General features: G+C 47.4%; 1 protein-coding gene across 4 annotated transcripts in view; it reads right to left on the bottom strand.

Annotated features, from left to right (window-relative positions):
• TRIM2 (tripartite motif containing 2) overlaps positions 1–9,339 on the bottom strand; it is a 144,325-nt gene that overhangs the window by 85,846 nt on the left and 49,140 nt on the right. The window contains exon 1 of one of the 4 annotated variants that reach the window (XM_019534490.1): positions 7,768–7,841. The exons of the other annotated variants lie outside the window; for them this stretch is intronic. The gene's annotated coding sequence lies outside the window, so the exon portion shown is untranslated. Of the gene's footprint in view, positions 1–7,767; positions 7,842–9,339 lie in introns of those variants that run through there. 4 annotated transcript variants of the gene reach the window in all.

Below are 9,339 nucleotides of genomic sequence, written 5' to 3'. Positions count from 1 at the left end.
CCCCCCCCCTCCCCAGGAGTGTGTGCAGTGATGGGGAGTGGGCCCCACCCACCACCCACCAGACAAGCTGCCCGTGGCTCCATCCCACTCCCCAACTGGGTTCCATAGCCATGTGTTCCCACCCAGCCCTAGGCCCTGTATATTTTCCCAGCTGGGAAGTGCCCCCAGCCCCATGCCTTCCCTCCCATAGACTCCCTCCCCACTACTGTGGGGGCTTCAATCTGCCCTCCTCCCATAGACTTACCTGCAGGAAGCTGCAGGAACTGCTCTCCATGCTGTTTGGCTGCCACATGCATATGTGCATACACACATTCACATGGCGCTCCCTGGCTGATCACGCTTCTCCCCCCAGCCCAAAGAAGCTACTTGCAGGCTGGAACTCTGCCTACCTGTAAGGTGAAACTCACAGTTTCCCATATTTTTTCTCCTTAAAAGGATTTTCCACATTTTTCTGCAGCAAACAGAAAACCCAGATCCCTGGGGATGATGCATGTGGCAGAGCACCTTTGGTGTCTGCCACTTTAAGGCTGAGAGCAGGCAGCCAGCGAGTGTGAGCCAGCCCTGATGAGGTGGCCATTTTAAGATCCAGGCTCTCAGGGCAGAGGCAGCAGTCTACTGCAAGCAGTCGGGGAGCAACAACATCTGGCTGAGCTGCTGCTCACAACACCGTGGAAGTAAGGAAGGAACTATATGGATGGCAGAAGGTTCCTACAGGCCCAGTGGAGTCCAGAGCCCCAGGAAGAAGGCTTCAGCCTAGCGAGAACAAGGCCCAGCCTAAGCATGGGATTAACACAGGGGTGGGCAAAATATGGTTCAAGGGCTGGATGTGGCCCACCAGGCCGTTCTGTCTGGTCCGCGGGGCCCCTAGAAAATTTTTTAAAATTAATATTTATTTGCCTCTGGCTCCTGTCAAAAGTCACAGGAGCCAGGGGCAGTACTACGCAGAGGAAGCCAAAGCAGGCCCCTGTCCTGCCCTACCCCCAGCTGAAGGGACCATGGGGCTATTCCTGCCTGTGCCAGAGCGGGAAACTCAGATAAGAGGGGGGTGGGGGGACACGCTGGTCCCTGTCTGGCCACGGGGCTGGGAGCGAGGGGGCACGTGGGAGCCAGCACTGGGGTCACTGGGGGTGGCATGACCTTTCAGGGATGCCGCCCGGGGCACGGGAAAGCGGCACAGAACTTGCATCCTGCACCTGGCTTGGGACAGGAACGGCCTGACTGCCCCCCTACCCCATGGCAGGCTCTGGTGGGTGCTGCCACCCTGGGGGGAAGTCCCAGGCCCCCCAGACCATGGGGGGCATTCAGGCCATTACCATCCCAAACCTCAGGCACAGGATGCAACTTCCATGCCGTATCCCTGGACTTCCCATGTCCCAGCCCATGTGTTACTCCCAGCGGCCTCAGGTGGCCCCCCACACTCCCCCCAGGGCTGTACAGGAGCTTTCCCAGGGCCTCCTGGAAGCTTCAGGAGAAAAGCAGCCATGACTTTGCACTGGCTCCTAGCACAGCCTCTGTGCCTGTCCTAGGGCCAGGGGGCAAGCAGCTGTCAGGCCACCAGGCCCCCCGGGGTGGTGGCAACCCCAGGCCACCCATGGGGGGGGAGCAGCCAGGCCTTTGCTGCCCCAAGCCTCAGGCACCCAGTGCAAGTTCTGCACCACCTCCTTGGGCTTTCCACATCCTAGGCCATATCATCACGGACTTGTGCCACCCCCAGTGCCCCAGCCCCCCACACTGCCCCTGAGCCTGACAGGCCCTTCCCTGGTAGCTCCTGGAGGCAGCAGGAGCCATCAGAGCGCAAATGCGGCCATGAGGCTTCAGGCAGCAAGGGCCCAGCTGGCTCCCCCCTGGCAACCCTTCCTGCAAACCCCACAGCCACACCCTCCTCCAGACACAATCACTCATCCCACAAATACCACATACACACACACACATCCACAGCTCCCCACATTCACCCACCCACCCATACCCCAAAACACCGCTGCACACCCCACACACTATACAAGAGTAAGACTACATTTTGAATTTTTATCCAATCCCTTCTACATATAAAGCACAAACACACAGGTATCAGGACAAAAAATATATTTTTAATTGAATTAAAATATAATATTATGGGTATTTGATTTTTAGTACATAATTTTTTTTTTTTCCGGTTCTAAGATAGAAAACCCTCTTCTCCAAAGGTGTACTTCCAGGGGCAAGGGGAGGGACTTCCGGTGGCAAGGTTCAGAGGTCAGGGGCAAGACTTCCAGTCCCAAGATGGTGACCAGGGGTGGCCCTCCACCCAAAATAATTGCCCGCCCCTGGGCTAACAACAGGTAGGCCTACAAAGGTCCAGGCAAGCCCCGAAGTAGAAGAAGGCTCTATGGTGGGACCCAGAAGTGTCCTCTCTGGATTAAGGGGGTCAGAGACTGCTAAACTGACCTTCTGAGACCTCACACTGGTCAATGCAAGAGGGTCAGGGCCTGAGGGCTGAAGGGCAATTAGCCCACCATGAAGGGCAGGCCAGGGCCACAGTGAGCTATCTGGCACTGCCAACTGGCCTAGAAGCAGGGCCAGAGCCTGTAAGGGCTGAAGCACATCTCCAGACACCTGAGCCCCATGGGGAGCAAGATCCTGGAGGCCCCAGTGACAGGGTATAACAGTAAGGCCCAGGTGAGAGGGCATAATTGGAAGCCCCTAGAAGAGGGCAGGAGTTGAAGCCCCAGGGAAGGGGAAGATAGGCCAAGGAAAGTCTACAGACTCCTGAGGCTGCCAGAGGCTGAGACCCTGGTAAGTCCTCAGACATGGTGAGGCCAAATGTTGGGTCAGAGGGAGACCCTGGTACGCCCTCAGATGTGGTGAGGCTGAGTTTGGGTCAAACGGTGAGTAGTTGGCCCTATGGAGGGAGCAAGGATAAGTTATCTGGAGAGGGGCTTGGGTCCAAACTCCACTCAGGGCAAGACGAATTGGCTAATCACCGTGCAGATGAAGGTCATGGGAGAGGCACAAAAGGCTGCACCAGGGCCAGTCAAGGAGGGTGAGTAACGAAGCCTGATTGCCTATGCAGTCACTCAAGGGAGCAGAGCAGGCTGGGTGTGGCCCAATGAGGGGCAGCATGCAAGAGGTCTGGTGAAGTGTAAGAGGCCACAGTGTGAAAGGGGCAGTATGAATGAAGCCTGATGGGGCGGAGTGAATGGACAAGTGAACGAGGCCTAGCAAGGGGCTGACTTGGGCCTGGCCACGAGCTGGAGCATAGAGCCATCTGCATACAGCCATCTGAGGCATATTGCCATCTGATGGCAATCTGAGAGGCATAGGACATGATAAGGGGAGGCTGGAGTTGTGTATAGTGCCTCCTGGCATTGGGGCATCAAAATAGACAGCTTCCCATATTTTAACACCAGTTTTGGGAACAGCAAAGTTGTGACAGGCGAGACTAGACAGACTGTCCTACTTGGACAGGTGGGCGGGCCGATGTGAAACTTGGTCCCTGGATGGCACCTTGTCACAATGCACCACACCATCTACACCCTCTTTTTCAAAATCTTAGATCTGCCCCTGCCTTTGGCACATGGGCAGAAAGGAAGACCCACTATAACAAGTATTTCAATCCACTTTTCTAAAAGTCACTGTTTAATTTGTTATATTCCCATTTGAATATACATCTTTCATGCCTCCTGTACCACTCCTTCATCTCTTGTTCAATCTACCATACACAATTGCCTTTTAGGGCTCCATTCATTTAAACTGAGCTATTTGAGCAATATTCCTAATCACACGTAGTAGCTGACATATTCTGTTCCCATTTCCTTTGTAAATCTTTTTTTTTCTTCTAATGACAGGACACTTTCTTATAAGGCTGTTACCTGATTTTAAAGCATATTGTCAGTAGTTTGCTTGTTTGTAAGTGAATTTAGTAATCCAGCTGGCATTTGAAGACTGGGTATATTTTTATGTCTATATTAACTAGATCACCATGTAGAGCAGGAAGTGCCAAAATGTACGCTATTAATATTTTTCACATATCTAAAATTAGTCCCCCCGCCCTCGTAATTTAGCTGTGTCCTGTTTAACTCTACCATGGCTAATTATTACTAGAACAGCCAGCCAGCCACTGCTCACCCATGCACTTCAGCATTTATTCACCTTGTGCACTTTTAATTACAATTCTTCCTTTTAATTTGGCATCCATTAATGAGTTACTGTCTGTCCCAAATGCTGAGTTCACCTACTTCCTTGATGGCAAATGGGCAGGCTGCCGGACTACTAGCTAGGTGGAGCCTTCATACCACAATATACAATAACATGACATGTCATGGCATTTTCCTTTATATTATACCTGGCCAATTACAATAGAAAATTACAGGCTATTTTCAAATCACTCAAAACATTAATTGCCTGTTAGAAGACCAATTATTATTAGCATAACTGATGTGCCGTAAGTGAATGTTAACAATAAAACAAAACAATAAATTAAAGTACATGCTATGGCATATAATTATATTGTGATATATCAGTGACACATGATGTGATGTATCATGACACATTAATAGTTTCATAGTTTCTAGGGTCGGAAGGGACCTGAGCAGATCATCTAGTCCGACCCCCTGCCATGGCTGAAAGAGTACTGGGATCAAATGACCCCAGCAAGGTGTTCATCTAACCTCCTCATAAAAACCCCCAGGGTAGGAGCTAGCACCACCTCTCTTGGAAGTTGGTTCCAGATCCTAGCCGCCCTGACCGTGAAGTAGCGCCTCCTGATATCTAGCCTAAATCTACCCTCTGCCAGCTTGTGACCGTTATTCCTGGTCACTCCTGGTGGCGCTCGGGGGAACAGGGACTCCCCCAATGCCTGCTGATCCCCCCTGACTAGTTTATAACAGGCCACTACATCCCCCCTCAGCCTTCTCTTGTGGAGGCTGAACAGGTTCAGGTCCCGTAACCTCTCCTCATAGGGCCTGCCCTGCTGTCCCCTGATCATGTGGCCCTCCTCTGGACCCTCTCCATGCTGTCCACATCCCTCCTGAAGTGCAGCGCCCAGAACTGGATGCAGTACTCCAACTGCGGCCTGACCAGTGCCACATAGAGGGGGAAGATCACCTCTTTGGACCTAATCATCTAATTAATGTGATTTATGTTTCATTACAAATTACAATGAAACAAAAATTGACTTCATAAGATCAAAACAATATATTGACTAGAAACAAAATGATTCAATAAGGCTGAAATGAAAAGTCCTTTTAATATTTCTAAAATTAACATTTAGAAGCTTTGCTCTGTGAGATGTTTAGATTTTCACTTCATTTTAATCACCCCACAAACATGAATTCTGGTTCTGAGCAACATTATTTATCTACATACACTGGGATTTAAATAGACTGCCCAGTCCTATAGGCACAGGCATTATGCAGACATCACAGATTGTCAGTATACACAATAGGTTTTACACCTAGAAGTCAGGCCCTAACTGGAAATTCCTTAATGTCAGTTTTAAAGAAGCTTAATTTTGCTTAATTAGTGAACTATGGTTGGTGCCTGGAAAAGAATTTCCATCAAAACACTTTGATGGTCAAGACAAACCTATGCATCCACTGTTAATTCTCTACTTGCTTCTCAAGTAAGTCTCAGGATGTCATCCTCCCGTTGTACTCGGCCTTGGTGGGGCTGCAGCTGGAGTACTGCATCCAATTCTGGACTCTACAATTCAAAAAGGATGTGGAGAAGCTTGAGAGAGTCCAGAGGAGAGCCACGCGCATGATCAGAGGGGAAGAGAATAGGCCTTATGATGAGAGGATGAGAGCCATGGGACTCTTCAGCCTGGAAAAGCGTAGGCTCAGGGGTGACCTGGCTGCAGCTTATAAATACATAAGGGGTGTGCATCAGGATCTGGGGAAATGTCTGTTCACCAGAGTGCCACAAGGGACGACAAGGACCAATGGTCACAAACTCCTCCATGACCATTTTAGGCTGGACATAAGGAAAAACTTCTTTACTGTCCGAGCCCCCAAGGCCTGGAATAGACTCCCTCCAGAGGTGATGCAGATGCCTACTCTGGACTCCTTTAAGAAATGTTTGGACACTTATCTTGCTGGGATCCTTTGACCCTAGCTGACTTCCTGCCCCTTGGGCAGGAGGTTGGACTTGATGATCTTTCAAGGTCCCTTCAAGCCCTAATGTCTATGAAATCTACTGTAAGTGGGCAGTGCCATCCAATATCAATCTTTTAAAAAAAAATCTATTAAGAATGAGAAGCCTTTTCCAGCTGGCTAAATGTCTCTGCATGTGGGAATACCAACAGGCATCTGTACTACCCAGTAGATGGTTGGCCCCTCTTGATATTACCAACACCAAGGATACAAAATCATAAGATCTTTCAAAAAATCAGGTCAATTTAAAATTACTGTCTTCTTAGAAAAAGAAACATTAGATGTAGGATCTTTTTGTGTGCCTTCCCAACACTTTGAGGCCTAGAAAGTTTCATTTAACAAACATGTGAAGTTGAGGTTTTGAAGCAATCAACAGTCAGGGAGCTCTGGGACTTTAAAATTGGATATTATGTCATTCACAATAAAACCAAAACTGTTGGCAACCTTGCTTGCTTGCTTCTACAAGGGGTTAGTGAGGCAATAAATCCACTGCCTTCCAACTACACAATCCATAATCTCATTTTGGAGGGGGGGGATCTTTGGAAGCAGGATCTAGCCGCTGCCATTGTTCATGTGGTGCTACAGGGCATTTCCCAGGTATAAACGATTCTTCATTCAGTGAATATATTTCTTTAGCTACTATATCTTTTCTGTAGTACCATTTTCCCACATTAAGCTGGCACATATTTTTTGGTCTGTTATGGTCCCTTGTTTCCCAGGCTGATAGTGGTGATACATTTCAAAGATAAGGCAGTTTGTATGCGTGCATGTTGATAGAAAACATAACCGAGGCCTACAATATCGAAGTTGTCAAGGCCCAAAATTCTCACCTGGCCTTGCTCTTCCTTATGCCTCCCTGCAACTTCTTGTACATTATATTTTCAAAATATTTAAAAATAAACAAGAAATCCACCTAATATTTGCGCAGCCAACAAACGAGTAAAAGAACTAAAATGACAAAGTCTGTACAAAGAAGGAGAAAACGATTTAGGAAGACAATGTATTTTACTTCACGCTTCAAAGAGTTAAACAACAAAGGGGAATACACTGTTTTATGAATTCCTAAATATAACTTAACATTATTCTTGCAAGGATGCAGAGTCACTTTCTTGCTTTGATAAGACAACTTTCCTTTTGCAAATGTCTTGGCTTTGCTTCAGCTTTTTCTTTCCTATTAAGCAGCAGGAAACAATTATTTTTCCCGTGCTGCATCCTGTCCTGTTTGCGCAGCATCATACAATCTGCCTTTGAAAAGCCAGCTTGTCCAGGACATTTGACATATTCAAAACATTAGCTGTTGTTTGTTGGGCTTTTTTTGCCAAGTGCAGTTTAATTTCTACACAAATCCAGCAAAGGTTCTAACACACGAGACAACAGAAAGTACCAAAACTTCTAAAATCATGCTGGCGTAGCCATCAGCAAAAGGAGGTGTCAAATGGCCAACAGTTAGCTGTACAAAAGGGACTGAAAAGAAGAAAAATACAGCAATACAAGCTGATTCATGCTCTCTCTCTCTCTCTCTCTCTCTCTCTTCCCCCCCCCACACACAAAGCGCAATCTCTGAAAGAGTTCAAAGCTGCCAAAATAAAATGCTTGAGAGCACACAAGGCCAACAAGCAAAAACAAAAAGATAACTTACAGTATGTTTAGAACGACAATGGGAAAAGAGCTGCTGCAGTCTCTTCTCTTTCAAACCGCTGTCAGCTGAGCAGGCAGAAAACAACTTCACCTAATGAAAACTTCCCTCTCAAATTCCCTCCCCCACATCCCCCTTCATTTACTCCTGGGGATGTCCAGCTTGAAAAGATCTGAAAGTTTAAAACTTTATCCCCTCATATTTCTGAATGCTATTAGCTGACTCTCCTTGGACACATACCAGCAATGAAGCAAAAATAGATAAAGGGAGGGGGGAACAATTTAGCTTGAGTATGAATTTTCTTAACTCTGTTTTTTTGTCAAAGCTGCTCTTGTCAGAAGCTTTCAATGTTAACTTCAGAGCATTAACTCATCTGTTTTTCATAAGCTACAAATTGCAGGCAAGTCAGACAGTAAATTAGGTCCAGTTTTCCCAAGCACTGGCCCTACAAGTCATCCAAGGTATAAAGACTTTGAAAAAAACAGCCACCTTTGTGTCCAGTTTATGAGCTCATAAGCGCAGATGATTAAGTGCTCACTCAGCCACAAGTGGTCCAACAGCATCATGAATTACTATACAGGGTGTTCATGCTTTCACCCCTATAGCAGCAAACCAACCCCCAAGTTCCCCACCCAACGTAAATTAGAATAGCTCTGAGGCAAAAAAAAAAATATATATATATATCTAGTTAGTTGACTGGATCTTAGTGATAATTAGATAAGTCATTTAAAGTGCTTGGTATGTATATGGGAGAAAGTAAATACTAATGTACTTACATCTTTGAAATCCTTGGGGAGAGAAAGGGAGTTGGGGGAGATGCAAACCTAGAGGTCTTTCTTAGGGCATTTATACACATACTTTTTCATCCCGTGATGCACCGGAGATCCGGTGGGTTGGAGCAGACTTGATTAACTGAGTCTACTCCACACACAAGCTGACGTGCAGTGTGCTGTATAGCGTGCAGTTGTATAAGTGGTGAAATACGCGTCAGCACTCAGAAAATGGTGGTAGGGAGCTTTTGAACTAAAACACCTCAGTTCAAAAGTGCACCATAGCCATTTTCTCAGTGCTGACACACATTTTGCTACTTATACAACTGTACACGCTGCAGCACCGGTCACTTTTCAAACAGCTGGGCGCCGTGGCGCAAACGTATGTACAAATGCCCATAAGCTCTTATCAAAGTCAGTGGAAATCTGCCTAAGTGAGGTCCTTGCGAGAAATCCCAGAAGCCAGCCACTATGGATAGAGACAGGCATTCAAAAAGCTGGAGCCTGAATTGATTCAATCTTTGCAGGTTAGTTTAACCTAAGATTGAACTGATTTGCAAGTGAACAGACATTCACATTTAATTCTGGAAATGTAGACACATGCTTGCAGTGGCTCAGGCTAGAAGCCAGCGGGTGCTATAGCAGCCCTCCCTTCCCTTTGCAGCAGTGGCAAGGCTGGAGGGAGCCTAACCTGGGGAGTGTAGCCAGGCCCCCTCAGGAGCTAAGCATGATTGTGGAAGGGTTTAAATCCTCACCCTGGCCTGTAGGGACATAGGAGGGAAGCAGCCCTTGCCAGGCTTGTCCC

This window comes from Crocodylus porosus, unplaced genomic scaffold (assembly GCF_001723895.1).
Source record: "Crocodylus porosus isolate Cpor-Errol unplaced genomic scaffold, CroPor_comp1, whole genome shotgun sequence".
In the NCBI taxonomy this organism is placed as follows: Eukaryota; Metazoa; Chordata; order Crocodylia; family Crocodylidae; genus Crocodylus; species Crocodylus porosus.
This window is presented reverse-complemented; position numbering and strand designations above follow the sequence as displayed.